Source organism: Arachis ipaensis, chromosome B10, assembly GCF_059453495.1.
Source record: "Arachis ipaensis isolate K30076 ecotype BB chromosome B10, ASM5945349v1, whole genome shotgun sequence".
NCBI classification, from domain to species: domain Eukaryota; kingdom Viridiplantae; phylum Streptophyta; class Magnoliopsida; order Fabales; family Fabaceae; genus Arachis; species Arachis ipaensis.
The window spans coordinates 29,917,297-29,936,355 of NC_142435.1; the positions used below are offsets into that span (position 1 = coordinate 29,917,297).

General features: G+C 37.9%; 1 non-coding gene across 1 annotated transcript; it reads left to right on the forward strand.

The window, feature by feature from the left end:
* Window positions 1-13,591: 13,591 nt before the first annotated feature.
* LOC148579548 (small nucleolar RNA R71) lies at window positions 13,592-13,698 on the forward strand. Its single transcript, XR_015896204.1, has one exon. It is a non-coding gene; the product is annotated as a small nucleolar RNA R71 (small nucleolar RNA).
* The last annotated feature ends 5,361 nt before the right edge of the window (window positions 13,699-19,059 follow it).

Genomic DNA, 19,059 nt, shown 5'->3' on the forward strand with positions numbered 1-19,059 from the left:
ATTTCTAAAAACCCTACCTTAAAAATATCAAATGTATCTTAATCCATAAACACGAATTCTTCTTTTCAATACAATTCAACTCTTTTTCAAATTTTCAAAACAAATCTATATATTTTCATTCTAAAATCTTTTTAACTAATCAATATCTTTTTCAAATCTCCACATTATCTTTTTCAAAATCCAAATTTATCTTTCTCAAATATCCTTCATATCTTTTTAATCTTAAATCACATCTTTTCATATCATACTTTTTAAATCATATCTTCTATCTTATCTTTTTTAATATTTTCGAAAATCCCACCCCCTCCCTTTTAAAAACACATTTGGCCTCCCTCCTCAAATCCACCATTCGACACTAGCTCTCCTTCTATCCTTCTCCTTTCTTTTATTTTGCTTGAGGACAATCAAACCTCTAAGTTTGGTGTGTTTATCCGTGATCACTAAACCATACCCACTAAGATCATGGCTCCTAAAGGAAAACAACCCACTCCAAGAGGCAAGAAAGAGAGTGTTTCAAAACCACTTTGGAATCAAGGGAAGTTCTTAACTAAAGAACATTCAGACCATTATTACAAAATAATGGGTCTAAGATCAGTGATCCCGAAAGTTAGATTCGATCTAAAAGAAGACGAATATCCGGAGATCCAGGAGCAAATTCGAATTAGGAACTGGGAGATCCTAGCTAATCCTGAAACGAAAGTGGAAAGGAATATGGTCCAGGAGTTCTATGCTAATATGTGGCAAACAGACAGGCAAAGACTATCTGGATCTGCTCTCTATGACTATCGGACCTTGGTCAAAGGAAAGATTGTTCATACCCACCCTGACAAGATCAGGGAGATCTTAAAGCTACCTCAGCTAAAAGATGATCCAGACTCTTTCAATAGGAGAATGATGAGAACAGACAAGGGCCTGGATAAGATTCTAGAGGATATATGTATCCCTGGAGCCAGTGGACCACCAGCACGAAGGGTGTCCCAAATCAACTCAAAAGAGAAGATCTCAAACCAGTCACTAGAGGATGGCTGGACTTCATTGGGCATTCTCTGCTGCCCACTAGCAACCGTTCTGAAGTCACTATTAGAAGAGCAGTGATGATCCATTGCATCATGATGGGAAAAGAAGTGGAAGTTCATCAACTGATTTTAACTGAATTTTACAAAATTGCAAACAAAAATTTCAAAGATGCCAGGTTGGCTTATCCAAGCTTGATTTCTATGCTCTGCAAGGACGCTGGAGTAAGGATGGGAATAACTGAGTATATCTCAGTTGAGCGGCCAATCACCAAAGCATCAATGGAAAAACAACAAGCACAGGATGACCCCATCAAGAAGAGAACACAGGAAATTCTCCCAGAAATCCCTCAATCTGAATACTGGGAGTATCTTGAAACATCTATTACCAAGATGCAAGAAGCTATGGAACAAATAAAGAAAGAACAGAAGGAACAAAGTATCATTCTTTGCTATTTAATTAAAGAGCAGGAGGAGCAAGGGCGTGATTTAAGGGAGTTGAAGCGCCAGAAATTATCTCTTGAAGGACCAAGCACCCCGCAGATTAGAGGAACATCCACTTCCCAGAACAAAGGTTGTTAAATTCCAATTTTTGCTTTAACTCTGTGATAGTTGTCATTATAGGAGTTTACCTTAGAAAGTAGATATAAGTAGTAGTAATTAGCATACCTATTTTGATCTTATTTTCAATTAAGTTATAATTTATTTTTCTCATCATCAACAAACATGAATAAAATAGTAGATCTTTAGAATAAGAGGCAATACATTTCGAGTTTTTAACAAGAAAAATTCTAATTATTTACATGTGGTGACAATGCTTTCTGTCTCCTGAATGAATGCTTGAACAGTGCATATGTCTTTTGAATTTGATGTTTAAGACTGTTAAATATGTTGGCTCTTGAAAGAATGATGAACATGAGACATGTTATTAATAATATGAAAAATCATAAAAATGATTCTTGAAGCAAGAAAAAGCAGTGAATACAAAAGCTTGCAGAAAAAAAAAATTTTAGAGAAAGAAAAAGAAAAAACAAGCAGAAAAAGCCAAAGCTCTTAAAACCAAAAGGCAAGAGCAAATAGCCAATAGCCCTTAAAACCAAAAGGCAAGGGTAATAAAAAGGATCCAAGGCTTTGAGCATCAGTGGATAGGAGGGCCTAAAGGAATAAAATCCTGGCCTAAGCGGCTAAACCAAGCTGTCCCTAACCATGTGCTTGTGGCGTGAAGGTGTCAAGTGAAAACTTGAGACTGAGTGGTTAAAGTCAAGGTCCAAAGCAAAAAGAAGAGTGTGCTTAAGAACTTTGGATACCTCTAATTGGGGACTTTAACAAAGCTGAGTCACAATCTGAAAAGGTTCACCCAATTATGTGTCTGTGGCATTTATGTATCCGGTGGTAATACTGGAAAACAAAGTGCTTAGGGCCACGGCCAAGACTCTTAAAGTAGCTGTGTTCAAGAATCATCATACTGAAATAAGAGAATCAATAACACTATCTGAATTCTAAGTTCCTATAGATGCCAATCACTCTGAGCTTCAATGGATAAAGTGAGGTGCCAAAATTGTTCGGAAGAAAAAAGCTACTAGTCCCGCTCATCTAATTAGAATCTGAGCTTCACTCAAAAACTCTGAGATATTATTGCTTCTTGACTTATTAGTAGTCTATTTTATTTATCTAGTTGCTTGGGGACAAGCAACAGTTTAAGTTTGGTGTTGTGATGAGCGGATATTTTATATGCTTTTTGGGGATAATTTCATATAGTTTTTAGTATGTTTTAGTTAGTTTTTAGTTTATTTTCATTAGTTTCTAGGCAAAATTCATATTTCTGGACTTTACTATGAGTTTATGTATTTTTCTGTGATTTCAGGTATTTTCTGGCTGAAATTGAGGGAGCTGAGCAAAAATCTAATTCAGGCTGAAAAAGGACTACTGATGCTGTTGGATTCTGACCTCTCTGCACTCGGAATGGAATTTCTGGAGCTACAAGAGTCCAAATGACGCGCTTCCAATTGCGTTAGAAAGTAGACATCCAGGGCTTTCTAGAAATATATAATAGTCCATACTTTTCTCAAGGATAAACGACGTAAACTGGCGTTCAACTCCAGTTCCATGTTGCAGTCTGGCGTCCAGCGCCAGAAACAAGTTACAAGTTGGAGTTCAACGCCAGAAACAGGTTACAACCTGGCGTTGAACGCCCAAAACAGCCCATGCACGTGAGAAGCTTAAGTTTCAGCCCCAGTACACACCAAGTGGGCCCCAGAAGTGGATTTCTGCACCATCTATCATAGTTTACTCATTTTCTGTAAACCTAGGTCACTAATTTAGTATTTAAACAACTTTTAGAGATTTATTTTGTATCTCATGACATTTTAGATCTGAACTTTGTACCTTTTGATGGCATGAGTCTCTAAACTCCATTGTTGGGGGTGAGGAGCTCTGCTGTGTCTCGATGAATTAATGCAAGTATTTCTGTTTTCCATTCAAACATGCGTGTTCCTATCTAAGATATCCATTCGCACTTCAATATGAATGTGATGAACGTGACAATCATCATCATTCCTCCACGAATGCGTGCCTGACAACCACTTACGTTCCACCGTAGAATGAATGAATATCTCTTAGATCTCTTAATCAGAATCTTCGTGGCATAAGCTAGATTGATGGCAGCATTCAAGAGAATCCGGAAAGTCTAAACCTTGTCTGTGGTATTCCGAGTAGGATTCAGGGATTGAATGACTGTGACGAGCTTCGAACTCACGAGTGCTGGGCGTAGTGACAGACGCAAAAGGATAGTAAATCCTATTCCGGTACGATTGAGAACCTGCAGATGATTAGCCGTGCGGTGACAGCGCACCTGGACCCTTTTCACTGGAAGGATGGATGGTAGCCATTGACAACGGTGATCCACCAACACACAGCTTGCCATAGGAGGACGTGCGTGCGTGAATCAGAAACAGAGGAAGGCAGAATTTCAGAAGATAAAGCATCTCCAAAACTCTAACATATTCTCCATCATTGCATACAAGTATAATTTGTGTTCTGCCCTTTTATTCCTTGCAATCAAATTTGATAAGTGAATTATTTTATTGTCTTCCTGACTAAGAGTTACAAGATAACCATAGATTGCTTCAAGCCAATAATCTCCGTGGGATTGACCCTTACTCACGTAAGGTATTACTTGGACGACCCAGTGCACTTGCTGGTTAGTTGTGCGAATTTGTGAAGAATTGTGATTTCCAATTTCGTGCACCAGCTTCCGACAACAACTCTTGTCTCAAACTCCCAACATCCAGCACACAAAGTCTCCCCTTATACCTCCACAACCCTTAATCATCCTTAGTGAACTCTCTATGCCTCTTCTTGCCAATTGGTTGAAACATCTTCTGAAGTTCTTGTCCATCTTGCTAAGCCTTCTAAATCTCTGACTTAAATGTACTCGAAATCTACAGTTGATTCAGACAAGCTATTATGGCAACTTCACCAATGTCCAGCTTAAGTTCTGCAAACTTATCCACTAACTCCTCCTCCTTAATCCTCATCCAAGCAACAGTCAAAGACTTTCTGCTCAAAGCGTCTGCTACCACATTTACCTTCCCAGGGTGATAACTCAGTTCAAAATCATAATCCTTCAGCAGCTCCATCTACCTCCTCTGACGCATATTGAGCTCTTTTTGATCAAAGATATACTTAAGGCTCTTGTGATCAGAAAAGACTCTAAACCTCGCTCCATAAAAATGGTGCCTCCAATCTTCAATGCAAACACAATCGCCGCCAATTCCAAGTCATGAGTTGGGTAATTCACCTCATCTCAGCTGACGCGATGCGTAAGCCACCATGTTTCGGTATTGCATCAGCACGCAACCCAAACCCTTCAATAAAGCATCACAGTACACTTCAAATGGTTCATGCGGTTTAGGTAGAATTAAAACTGGCTCTGAAGTCAACTTTTATTTCAAAGTCTGAAAACTCTCCTCACACTCTGACGTCCACACAAACGGTACCTCCTTTCGGGTTAACTTAGTCATCGATAATGCAATTTGACAAAATCCCTCGATGAATCTTCTGTAATATCTGGCCAAACCCAAGAAACTCCTAACTTCAGTCACCGTAATTGGTCTCTCCCATTCCATCACTGCCTCCACTTTCGAAGGATCCACCACAATTCTGTCCTTACTCACCACGTGCCCTAAGAACTTCACTTCTTCTTTACAAAACTCACACTTTGACAACTTGGCATACAATTTCCGTTCCTTCAGGTTATGTAACACAATCCTCAAATGCTTTTCATGCTCCTTTGTCGTTTTAGAGTAAACCAGAATGTTATCTATGAATACCACCACAAACTTATCCAAAAAGGGACGAAATACTCTGATCATGTAATCCATGAACACAGCAGGTGCATTCGTCAACCTAAAGGACATCACCGCAAACTCGTAGTGTCCATAGCGCGTCCTAAACGCAGTTTTCGGAATGTCATCCTCCTTCACCCTTATCTGATGGTAACTAGATCTCAGATCAATCTTGGAGAACACCCCAGCTCCTCGCAACTGATCCATTAAGTCATCTATCCTCAGCAACGGATACTTATTCTTCATGGTCACTCTGTTCAGCTGTCGGTAATCCACACAAAGTTGTATTCCCCCATCTTTCTTCTTTACCCATAAAACTGGCGCTCCCCACGGAGATACACTCGGTCGAATGAATCTCTTGTTCAGAAGCTCTTCTAATTGAGTCTTCAATTCAGCCAGCTCTATCAGAGCCATTCGATACGGTGCAATTGACACTGGTCCGGCCTCTGGCACCAAATCAATCGCAAATTCAATTTCTCTTTGAGGCAGAAATTTGGGAATATCTTCAGGAAATACTTCAAGAAAGTCCCTAACTACTGGAATTTTCTAGCCTCTGATCATCACCTAACACATTCGCAACCAACAATATATAACCCTGACACTCTTCTCCACTACAGTTTACCATCACAGAGTTTAGGTAATAACCCTCAGCTATCATTGCTCCTCCTTCACCTTCCGGCATGAACCGAATAGATCGCTCAAAGCAATCCAACAAAACCCGATTCTTGGAAATCCAATCAAACCCCAAAATCATTTTGAACCCAACTATCAGTAAACAAATTAATTCATGGACAAATTTCATATCCTCAAGCTTGAAAGATACTTGCCTACTGGTGCGAATTTTACAACCACAAACTAACCGACAAGTGCATCGGGTCGTACCAAGTAATACCTCAGGTGAGTGAGGGTCGATCCCACGAGGATTGATGGACTAAGTAACAATGGTTGATTAATTTACTTAGTTAGACAAACAGAAAATGGTGTTTGAGAGTTCAAAAGCATTAAATAGTAAATTCAGAATATCAAAAGACAAACAAGTAAATAAGTTGGGAATAAAGTATGGAGAAACAGTTAAGGCTTCAGAGTTATCTATTTTTCGGATTGACTTTTCTTATTAATTTATTTTAAACATGCAAGATTTAATTCATGGAAAACTATATGTGACTAGACCCTAATTCCTTAGACCTTTCTAGTCTCCTCTAAAATTCATCAACCGCCAATTCCTTGGTCAATTAATTCCAATTAGGGGGTGAAGTTTAATTCTAGTTTATATGCCACAAAAATCCTAATTACCCAAATATAATAGGATTATATGTCACGTATCCCGTTAAGTCCAGATAATTAGAAACTTAGGAGAAATTGTTTTCAAGCTGTTGTTCAAGTAAAGAGCTTTTCCAAGTTATACAAGAACTCAATTAGAACATGGGTCATACTTCCGTTCCACCCAAATTCATAAGATAAAGAATGAAAACAATCCTTGAAATATAAATTAGTGCATGAATGAAAATAGAAAAATAATAGTATCAATCCATACAATAGACAGAGCTCCTAACCTTAACAGTGGAGGTTTAGTTGCTCATGGTTCAAAGAGAAAATAAGGATTCTGGTAAACTGTAAATTCGGTTGAGTTGGAATGAAAAGTGGAATAATGTTCGAATCCCTAAAGAGAAGTTTCTTTTTTCTTTTATATCTAATCCTAATTAATTTAAAATCTATTTTCTAAAACTAAAATAATATATTTTCCTATTTTCTAAAAATTAAAGTTTAAATCAGAATTAATAGCAATCAGCATTTTCTGCACGTGGCGCATGTCACGCGTACGCATCAGTCACGCATACGCGTCGATAGTCTTCTTCGCGTGTCACGCATACGCGTCAGGTACGCGCACGCGTCGCTGTACAACTTCGCTTTTCACGTGTACGCGTCAGGTACGCGCACGCGTCGCCATGGAAAGCTCCAAATCACGCGCACGCGTCTGGTACTCGCACGCATCGTTCCTCGCTGGTCAGCTCCTTGGTTTCTTGTGTTCCTTCCATTTGTGCAAGCTTCCTCTCCATCCTCTAAGTCATTCCTGCCTTATATAGCCTTCTTCTCTTTTTCTGCGGAAGCTCCATCAAATCCAACCAAATGCTACCTAAAATAAACAGAATTGCACACGACTCAAAGTAGCATCCATAGTGGCTAAAAGATAATCAATTCTTGATTAAACTCAACAAATTGAATGCAAATTCACTAGGAAAAGATAGGAAAGATGCTCACGCATCACAATACTAAACTTGAATTGTTACTTGTCCTCAAGCAACTAAAACTAATACAAGGTTAAGATGTGAATTTACATGAGAAGTGAGAGTTCAATTATGCTCATGTCTCTTCTTAAAGTGGGATTTATCTATTGCAATTCTGAATAGTTTTGGCATCTCAGTTTCCTTTGAGTAAGAGGAATGTCAATGTCATTCGGAATTAGAATCCGGATCATATTATGAATTCTCTGATCTTTATATTTTAGTTAAATCCTTGAACACAGCAGATATCCCTTAATTATCAATTAACTGGTGCTTTGCACCTTGAGCCTAGCCGTGACTTTAAATGTTCTATCTCAAGGGTTAATTGACACAAGAACACCACAAGAACTTAACTAGGGAACACTTTTGAAGTTCTGATTTTTCTTTCAACTATTCCCAGACAGTGGTGCTCAAAGCCTTTGGCATACTCTACTAATTGCAATTGATCTCGACTCTAAATATTCTGTCTCAAGGATTACTTGACACAAGAACACCACAAGCATATGACTAGGGAAACAACTCTTTGAGCTTTTAATCATGTCTGACCTCCCTAGTTATTGATGATCAGAGCCTTGGACCTTGTTTTTATATCCTCTTTTTTTTGCTGTTTCTTTTGCTTCAAGGATTAACTGTCACAAATTTTCAGAAAATTCATAATACTTCTCTAAATTCCTTTTCCTTATTCGTCAACATTCCTTAATTCAAATTCAAACATGCATGGTTTATGTCATGCATTCAGAATCACAAAGAACACCACAACATTTGATTAAATGAGACTACTCTTAAAAAATAAACTCACTTTCTCATGCATTACATCCCCTCTTTCTTCTTTCTTTTTGATTTCAAGCTCAGTGGGCAATACATGAGATACCTTTCAGAATTAAAGCAACTAACAGAAATTTTAAAAATAATAGAACTAAACTAGAACCTAGAAATTTATCTAATAAAAGATCATGCAATAAACGAGACAAAATAGCAGAAAACCGGAACATAACATAGTAAGAGCGGGAAGGAATATAGAATTGAAGGAATTCAACCAACTCAGTTATCCTAGTGGCCGTTTTATTCCTCAGGCTGTGCTCCTCCGTGAAAATGATTCGCCTCCCTTTGGTACCATAAAATTAAACAGAAAAACCATCAGCGAAGCGACAACACCAAACTTAAAGGTTTGCTTGTCCTCAAGCAAAGAAGAACTGAAAACAAAAACAAATAGTATGATGAAAAAAGAATAAAAGGATAAAAGAACAAGAGAGAATTAGGATTGGGGGTGGATGATTTGAAATCAGGCGCTGAGGTGGTTTAATTGGGCGTCGCATGTGATGCGTACGCATAAGGCGCGCGTACGCGTGGATCGCGCAAATTTCAGGCGACGCGTACGCGTCTGGGATGCGTACGCATGATGTTGGTTGTGCGAATGGCGCGAGGGCAGCCCCGCGCACACACAACTCTCTGTTCAGATACGCACGAGAGCCAAAATTGAAAATATGCAAGAACAAGAAAAATATGCAAGAACACTTTGAATGTCAAGATAAACACCAAGAACACTTTGAAGATCAAGATGAACACCAAGAACTTATTTTTGAAAATTTTTAAGAAAGGACACGCATGCAAGACACTATACTTAGAAATTTTTTATTGTTGAGACACTAACAAATTGAAAATGCATATGAGAAACAAGAAAAGATGCAAAACATGAAAATGCAAAGATCAAACAAGGGAAATCATCAAGAACAACTTGAAGATTATGATGAACACCATGCATGAATTTTTCGAAAATTTTCAGTGAAAACTAAAAATATGCAATTGACACCAAACTTAAAAATTGACACAAGGCTCAAATTTTGGTTTTTATGATTTTATTAATTTTTTGTAATTTTTCAAAAATTATTTAGAAAAGAAAAATAAGGATTTCAAAATTTCTAATGAGAATTCCAGGAATCATGCCATGTTAGTCTAAAGCTCCGGTCCAGGAATTAGACATGGCTTACTAGCCAGCCAAGCTTTCAGTGAAAGCTCCGGTCCAAAACACTAGACATGGCCAATGGCCAGCCAAGCTTTAGCATACAAATCAGGCATACAACAGCTGATCAGATGGGAGTCCAAGGACTCTTTGTGATGATAAGTTGAAACCTCGGTCCAAAAGAATTAGACATGGCTTCACAGCCAGCCAGATTTCAACAACTCATCATGAAACTCTAGAATTCATTCTTAAAAATTCTGAAGAACAAAATAAAATTTCTTTTTTTTTCTGAAATTTTTTTGAAAATAAAAAGAATAAAAACATAAACTTAAAATTAAAATAAAATTACCTAATCTGAGAAACAAGATGAACCATCAGTTGTCCAAACTCAAACAATCCCCGACAACGGTGCCAAAAACTTGGTGCACGAAATCGTGATTGTTCATTCCTAGCAACGGCGCCAAAAACTCAGTACGCACGTTCATAATCTCAAATTCTGTTTCACAATTCCAATACAACTAACCAGCAAGTGCACTGGGTCGTCCAAGTAATAAACCTTACGTGAGTAAGGGTCGATCCCATGGAGATTGTCGGCTTAAAGCAAGCTATGGTCATCTTGTAAATCTTAGTCAGGCGGATTCAAATGGTTATGGAGATTTGATAATTAAAATATAAATAAAATATAAAATAAGATAGAGATACTTATGTAATTCATTGGTGAGAATTTCAGATAAGCGTATGGAGATTCTTTGCTCCTTCTGAATTTCTGCTTTCCTACTGCCTTCATTCAATCATTCATACTCCTTTCCATGGCAAGCTATATGTTGGGCATCACCGTTGTCAATGGCTACTTCCCGTCCTCTCAGTGAAAATGGTCCAAATGCGCTGTCACCGCACGGCTAATCATCTGTCAGTTCTCGATCATGTTGGAATAGGATCCAATAATCCTTTTGCGTCTGTCACTACGCCCAACACTCGCGAGTTTGAAGCTCGTCACAGTCATCCCTTCCCAGATCCTACTCGGAATACCACAGATAAGGTTTAGACTTTCTGGATCTCAGGAATGGCCGCCAATAATTCTAGCTTATACCACGAAGACACTGATCTTTCGGAATGGAGGCTAAGAGATAAACGTTCAATCTACGGTAGAACAGAAGTGGTTGTCAGGCACGCGTTCATAGGTTGAGAATAGTGATGAGTGTCACGGATCATCATATTCATCATAGTTGAAGTGCAAGTGAATATCTTAGAATAGGAATAAGCTTGAATTGAATAAGAAAACAATAGTACTTTGCATTAATTCATGAGGAACAGCAGAGCTCCACACCTTAATCTATGGTGTGTAGAAACTCTACCGTTGAAAATACATAAGTGATGAAGGTCCAGGCATGGCCGAATGGCCAACCCCCTAAACGTGATCTCTGATCCAAAGATGATCAAAAGACTAACCAGAGATATAAAATAAATCACTAAAAGTAGTTTTTATACTAAACTAGTAGCTAGGGTTACATGAGATAAGTAAATGATGTAGAAATCAATTTCCGGGCCCACTTGTGTGTGCTTGGGCTGAGCATTGAGTTTTCATGTGTAGAGACTCTTTTTGGAGTTAAACGCCAGGTTGTAGCCTGTTTCTGGCGTTTAACTCTGATTTGCATCCTGTTTCTGGCGTTTAACTCCAGAATAGGACAGAAAGTTGGCGTTTGAACGCCAGTTTGCATCATCAAAAATCGGGCAAAGTATGAACTATTATATATTGCTGGAAAGCCCTGGATGTCTACTTTCCAACGCAATTGAGAGCCTGCCAATTGGGTTTTTGTAGCTCCATAAAATCCATTTCGAGTGCAGGGAGGTCAGAATCCAACAGCTTCTGCAGTCCTTCTTCAGCCTCTAAATCAGATTTTTACTCAGGTCCCTCAATTTTAGCCAGAAAATACTTAAAATCACATAAAAACACACAAACTCATAGTAAAGTCCAGAAATGTGATTTTTATTTAAAAAATAATAAAAATATAATAAAAAATAACTAAAACATACTAAAAACTATGTAAAAATAATGCCAAAAAGTGTATAAATTATCCGCTCATCAATTGCTAGGCAACACTACCTTCATTCTTGGGGAGAAACCTTCAGTGGGGATTTTTTGTTTCTCCATTCCCTGGATACTTTCTTCTTTTTGGGGACCTCCTCCTTTGTGGATGATGCATTCCCGACCCCAAACTTAGGTTTGATGTCAAGAGGAATTTTATTGATTGTCACCAAGGGAAGTTTGAGCTGCAGATTCTGTGGTGCATCATCAGGGGGTTTTTGAAGGTTTGGATCAATAAGCTCAGTCTGCATGCACCTCTCTTCTTCACCTGATGAATGTATATCTTTGAAGACATGAAAGACGAGTTGCTCATTATGGACTCTAAGCACTAATTCACCTTCTTACATATCAATTAGAGCTCTTCTAGTGGCTAGGAATGGTCTTCCTAGAATTATAGAGGCATTCTCATCCTCCCCTGTATCAAGAATCATAAAATCTGTTGGGAGGAAGAACTTACCCACTTTTACCAAGATATTCTCCACTAATCTGTATGCAGGCTTCATAGATTTGTCTGCCATCTGTAATGCTATCCCTGTGGGTTGTGCCTCTTGGATTTGCAGCTTCTTCATCACAGATAAGGGCATTAGATTTATGCTTGCCCCCAGATCACATAGGGCTTTCTCAAAGGTTGTGCTCCCAATGGTGCATGGAATTTGAAAGCTCCCTGGATCTGGCATCTTCTTTGGCAAGTTATTCTGAATTATGGCACTACATTCCTTAGTCAGGACCACTGTCTCATCTCCCCTTAAAGGCTTCTTCTTTGACAACAGCTCCTTCATGAACTTGACATAGAGGGGCATTTGTTCCAAAACCTCAGCAAAAGGAATATTGATTTGCAACTTTCTGAAAACTTCCAAGAACTTTGAAAACTGTTTGTCATTGGTCTCCTTTTGAATTCTCTGAGGATATGGCATTTTAGGCTTGTACTCAGGAGCCTTTGGCAATGTAGGATAAGTGTCAAGAGAGTCTGGGAATGGGTTATCTGCACGCTTTTGGAGGGACATGCTCTACTTCTTCCTTCTTCTCTTCTGGAGCTTCTTTTTCAACTGGCTCCTCATTAACTTGTGCTTCCGTACTTGCCACTTGTCCACTTATCAAGGTGATAGCCTTGCATTCCTCTCTTGGATTTACCACTGTATCACCAGGAAATGTATTTGAGGACCTCTCAGGTATTTACTTGCTCAGTTGGCCCATTTACACCTCCAAGTTTCTAATGGAAGCTCTGGTTTCCTGCATAAAACTTTTCATTATCTCCCAATTAGAATCTTATTGGGATTGAGAATTTGCCTGCTGAGGTTGTTGTTGCTGATGAGACTGAAATTGGCAGTTATTATAATTGTTCTGTTGGAAACCGCCCTGAGAATCATTGTTAAAATTCTGTGATCCCTGAGGTTGCTCTCTCCACCCAAAATTTGGGTGGTTCCTCCACCACTGATTATAGGTCTTAGAGTATGGGTCATTATTGGGGTTTCTAGGAGCATTCCCCATTAATTGACCTGTTCAGAAAAAATTGAGCATAATCATAATTCTCATTTTGCACAAAATTACCCATCATATCATAAGGGATCTCTTGAGGTGCATTCTGAGTGTTGACAGCTGAAACCTGCATCCTACTCAATTGTTGAGAAATTAAACTCATCTGCTGACTCAAAATTTTATTCTGAGCAAGGATAGCATCAAGAGCTTCTACTTCTATAACGCCTTTTTTTTGAGGGGTCTCAGAGTTCACAGGATTCCTGTTAGATGAATATAAATATTAGTTGCTAGAAACCAATTCAATAAGCTCAACAGTCTCCTCCGGTGTCTTCTTCTTGTGCCATGAACCACCTGCAGAATTATCTAAGCACATCTTGGACATTTCACCCAAGCCTGCATAAAAGATATCTAGTTGGGTCCATTTGGAGAACATGTCCAGAGGGCATTGCCTAGTTAGTAGCTTGCACCTCTCCCAAGCTTCATAAAGAGTTTCACCATCCTTCTGCCTGAAGGTCTGAATCTCCACCCTAAGCTTAGTCAGCTTCTTTGGTGGGAAAAATTTAGTAAGAAACTCAGTAACAACCTTGTCCCAAGTATCCAAACTATCCTTGGGTTGGGAATCTAGCCATAGCTTTGCTCCATCCCTCAGAGCAGACGGGAAGAGCATGAGTTTGTACACCTCTGGGTTCACTCCTTTTGTCTTCACAGTATCACAAATCTGCAGAAAGTTAGAAATAAATTGATTTGGGTCTTCTTGGGGAAGACTATGATACTGGCAGTTTTGTTGCACCAGGGTGACCAATTGTGGCTTCAACTCAAAGTTGTTCGCAGTTATAGGAGGCACCACAATGCTTTTTCTATAAAGATCTGCAGTAGGAGCAGAGTAAGAGCCAAGCACTCTCCTTTGTCGCTCATTCCCATTCGGATTTGCCACATTGGCATTAACAGCATTATTAGGATCCATAGTAGATTCTACAGCCTTGCAAAGTCTTGCTTGTTGTAAACGTCGCCTACATGTCCTTTCAGGTTCAGGATCAAAGTCTAACAGAGGTTTCTTGTCCCTGTTCCTACTCATAAACAGACAGAAGACAAGAAAAGATGGGATTCTCTACGTCAGAGTGCAGAGAACTCCCAGTGAGGTAACCTGTGTAAACTAATAAAATAGAAATACTAAATAAATAAAACAGAAAAATTTCGAAAATGATAACTGAAATTAGACAAAAAAATTTTGAAAATTGACAGGGAAAATAAACAAGAAAATTAAAATGAAATTAACTAGGTGACACCAAACTTAATTTCAGAAATTAAGGAAAAATATTAGTGCTATTTATTTATTTAAATTATTTTTATTTTTTTTTTGAAAATACTAAAGGAAAATTTAAATAAAATTAAAACTAAAACGCCTAATCTAAGCAATCAAACAACTAATAGTTGTTAATCACTATCAATCCCCGGCAACGGCGCCAAAAACTTGGTGCGGATTTTATAACCACAAACTAACCGACAAGTGCACCGGGTCGTACCAAGTAATGCCTCAGGTGAGTGAGGGCCGATCCCACAAGGATTGATGGACTAAGCAACAATGGTTGATTAATTTAATTAGTTAGACAAACAGAAAATAGTGTTTAAGAGTTCAAAAGCATTAAATAGTAAATTCAGAATATCAGAAGACAGACAAGTAAATAAGTTGGGAATAAAGTATGGATAAACAGTTAAGGCTTCAGAGTTATCTATTTTCCGGATTGACTTTTCTTATTAATTTATTTTAAACATGCAAGATTTAATTCATGGCAAACTATATGTGACTAGACCCTAATTTCTTAGACCTTTCTAGTCTCCTTGATGAGCGGATAATTTATACGCTTTTTGGCATTGTTTTTAGTATGTTTTAAGTATATTTTAATTAGTTTTTATTATGTTTTTATTATTTTTTAAATAAAAATCACATCTCTGGACTTTACTATGAGTTTGTGTGTTTTTCTGTGATTTCAGGTATTTTCTGGCTGAAATTGAGGGACCTGAGCAAAAATCTGATTCAGAGGCTGAAAAAGGACTGCAGATGCTGTTGGATTCTGACCTCCCTACACTCGAAGTGGATTTTCTGAAGCTACAAAATCCCAATTCGAGCACTCTTAATTGATTTGGAAAGTAGACATCCTGGGCTTTCCAGCAATATATAATAGTCCATACTTTGCCCAAGATTTGATGGCCCAAACCGGCGTTCAAAGTCAGCATAGAAATTCTGGCGTCAAAACGCCAGAACTGGCATAAAAGCTGGAGTTAAACGCCCAAACTGGCACAAAAGCTGGTGTATAACTCCAAGAAAAGTCTCTACACATGAAAGCTTCAATTCTCAGCCCAAGCACACACCAAGTGGGCCCGGAAGAAGATTTCTGCATTAATTACTTATTTCTGTAACCCTAGGCTACTAGTTTTCTATAAATAGGAACTTTTTCTATTGTATTTAGATATAGAGGTTTATACTTTGATCATACTTTGATAGACCTTTTCACATTTAGGGGCTGGCCTCACGGCCATGCCTAAACCTTGTTCTTATGTATCTTCAACGGTGGAGTTTCTACACACCATAGATTAAGGTGTGGAGCTCTGCTGTTCTTCATGAATTAATACAATTACTATTGTTCTTCTATTCAATTCACGCCTACTTCTTCTCTAAGATATTCATTCGTTCTTCAACTTGATGAATGTGATGATCCGTGACACTCATCATCATTCTCACTTATGAACATGTGCCTGACAACCTCCTCTGTTCTACTAGCAATGGCTTGAATGCGTATCTCTTGGGTTTCTAATCTAAGATTGGAACCTTTGTGGTATAGGCTAGAATTATTGGTGGTCATTCTTGAGATCCGGAAAGTCTAAACCTTGTCTGTGGTATTCCGAGTAGGATCTAGGAAGGGATGACTGTGATGAGCTTCAAACTCGCAATTGTTGGGCGTGTGACAGATGCAAAAGGATCAATGGATCCTATTCCAACATGATCGAGAACCGACAGATGATTAGCCGTGCGGTGACAGCGCATTTGGAACATTTTCACTGAGAGGACAGGAAGTAGCCATTGAAAACGGTGATGCCCAATATAAAGCTTGCCATGGAAGGGAGTATGAATGATTGGAAGAAGGCAATAGGAAAGCAGAGGTTCAAAAAGAACAAAACATCTTCATACGCTTATCTGAAATTCCTACCAATGAATTACATAAGTATCTCTATCTTTATTTTATGTTTTATTCATCTTTTAATTATCAATCCTCCATAACCATCTGAATCTGCTTGACTGAGATTTACAAGATGACCATAGCTTGCTTCAAGCGGACAGTCTCTGTGGGATCGACCCTTACTCACGTAAGGTATTACTTGGACGACCCAGTGCACTTGCTGGTTAGTTGTGCGGAATTGTGACAAAGTGTGATTCACGTTTGAGAGCTCCAAGTCTTTGGTGCCATTGTTGATGATCACAATTTTGTGCACCAAGTTTTTGGCGCCGTTGCCGGGGATTGAACGAACAACAATTTCGCATTTGTTTCCGGTAACAACAGTACCAAGTTTGGTTCGGCAACAACACCAAGTTTTTGGCGCATTGCCGGGGATTGTTCGAGTTTGGACAACTGACGGTTCATCTTGTTGCTTAGATTAGGTAATTTTACTTTTTATTCGAAAAAAATTTTAAAAATACAAAAATTTTCTATTTTGTTCTTTAGAGTTTTTAAGAATGAATTCTAGAGTTTCATGATGATCTGTTGAAGTCTGGCTGGCTGTGAAGCCATGTCTAATCTTATTGGACCGAGGTTTCAACTTATCATCACAAGAGCTTGTTGATTTCTATCAATTTTGCTGTTGAGAGCAATGATCTGCTAAAGCTTGGCTGGCCATTGGCCATGTCTAGTGTTTTGGACCAGAGCTTCCACTGAAAGCTTGGCTGGCTGGTAAGCCATGTCTAATTCCTGGACCGGAGTCTTAGACTAACATTGCAATGATTCCTGGAATTCTTATTAAAAATTTTGAATCCCTTTATTCTCTTTTCCACTCAATTTTCAAAAAATCACAAAAAAAAATATAAAATCATAAAAATCAAAAATATTTTATGTTTCTTGTTTGAGTCTAGTATCTAATCTTAAGTTTGGTGTCAATTGCATGTCTTTCTTCTTCCTGCATTTTTCGAATATATGCATTATGTTCTTCATTGATCTTCAAGCTGTTCTTGATGATTTCATTGCTCTGATCTTTAATTTCTCTTATTTTGTGTCTTTTGTTGTTTCTTACATGCATCTCCAAATTGTTATAGCCCTTAGTATACAAACTTTTAAGTTTGGTGTCTTGCATGCATTGTTTATTTGATCTTAGTTGCATTCTTTTTATTATTGTTTCTCATCATTTAAAAATTCAAAAAAAAATTTTAAAAGAAAATTGTGTCCTTTCAAGTCAATAACACAGAGAATTGAAGATTCAAAATATTCAGCAGAGAAATTACACAGAAAAAGCTGGGCGTTCAAAACCCCCAGTGAAGAAGGGAAACTGGCGTTTAAACGCCAGCCAGGGCACCTGGTTGGGCGTTAAACGCCCAAAAAGGTAGCATTTCAGGCGTTAAACACCAGAATGGATGCCATTCTGGGCGTTTAACGCCAGAAGGACACTAGAGGGAAGATTTTGTTTTTAATTCAAATTTTTTTCAAATATTCATAATTTTTTAAAATCAAATCTTTTTCAAATCATATCTTTTCAATCATATCTTTTCAAAATCAATTTCTTTACATTTTTTATTTATTATTATTTTTGAAAATCCTTGCTACAATTAATAATTTAATTCAAAAATTTTCAAGTTGTTACTTGCCTATTAAGAAAGGATCAAATTTTAATTTTAGAATCATATCTTCTAATTTCTTGTTAGTCAAGTAATCAACTTTAATTTTAAAACTTTCCTTTTTTTATTTGATTTTCAATCATATCTTCTCAATCATATCTTTTCAATCACATCTTTTTCAAAATTAAGTCTCAATCATATCTTTTTTATTTTTAATTTCAAAATCTTTTTCAAAAATCACTTATTTCTTTCCCAATCTTAGTTTTCGAAAATCATCAATCAAAATTTCAAAAATTCTTTTAATTATTTCAAAATCTTTTACTTTAATTTCGAAAATTCTTCCCCTCTTCTCACACCCTTCTATTTAAGGACTAACACTCCTCCTCAATATGCAATTTGAATTCTATCTCCCTTGATAAGTTTGAATTCTCTCTTCTCTACCTCCTCCTTCTATTCTTCTTTTCCTCTGACACCTCAAGGAATCTCTATACTGTGACATAGAGGATTCCATATTTTCTTCTTCTCTCTTTTCATATGAGTAGGAGCAAGGACAAGGGCATTCTTGTTGAAGCTGATCCTGAACCTGAAAGGACCTTGAAGAGAAAGCTAAGAAAATCCAAAGTAAAACTCTCTATAGAGGACCTAACAGAACTTTTCAAACAAGAAGAAGACATGGCAGCCGAAAACAACAACAATGCCAACAATGCAAGGAAGGTGCTTGGTGACTTTACTGCACCTACTCCCGACTTCTATGGGAGAGGCATCTCAATCCCTGCCATTGGAGCAAACAACTTTGAGCTTAAGCCTCAATTAGTTTCTCTGATGCAACAGAATTGCAAGTTTCATGGACTTTCATTGGAAGATCCTCATCAGTTCTTAGCTGAATTCTTGCAAATCTGTGACACTGTCAAGACTAATGGGGTTGATCCCGAGGTCTATAGACTTATGCTTTTTCCCTTTGCTGTAAGAGACAGAGCTAGAACATGGTTAGATTCACAACCTAAAAAAAGCCTGAACTCTTGCGAAAAAATAGTCAATGCCTTCTTGGCAAAGTTCTTTCCACCTCAAAAATTGAGC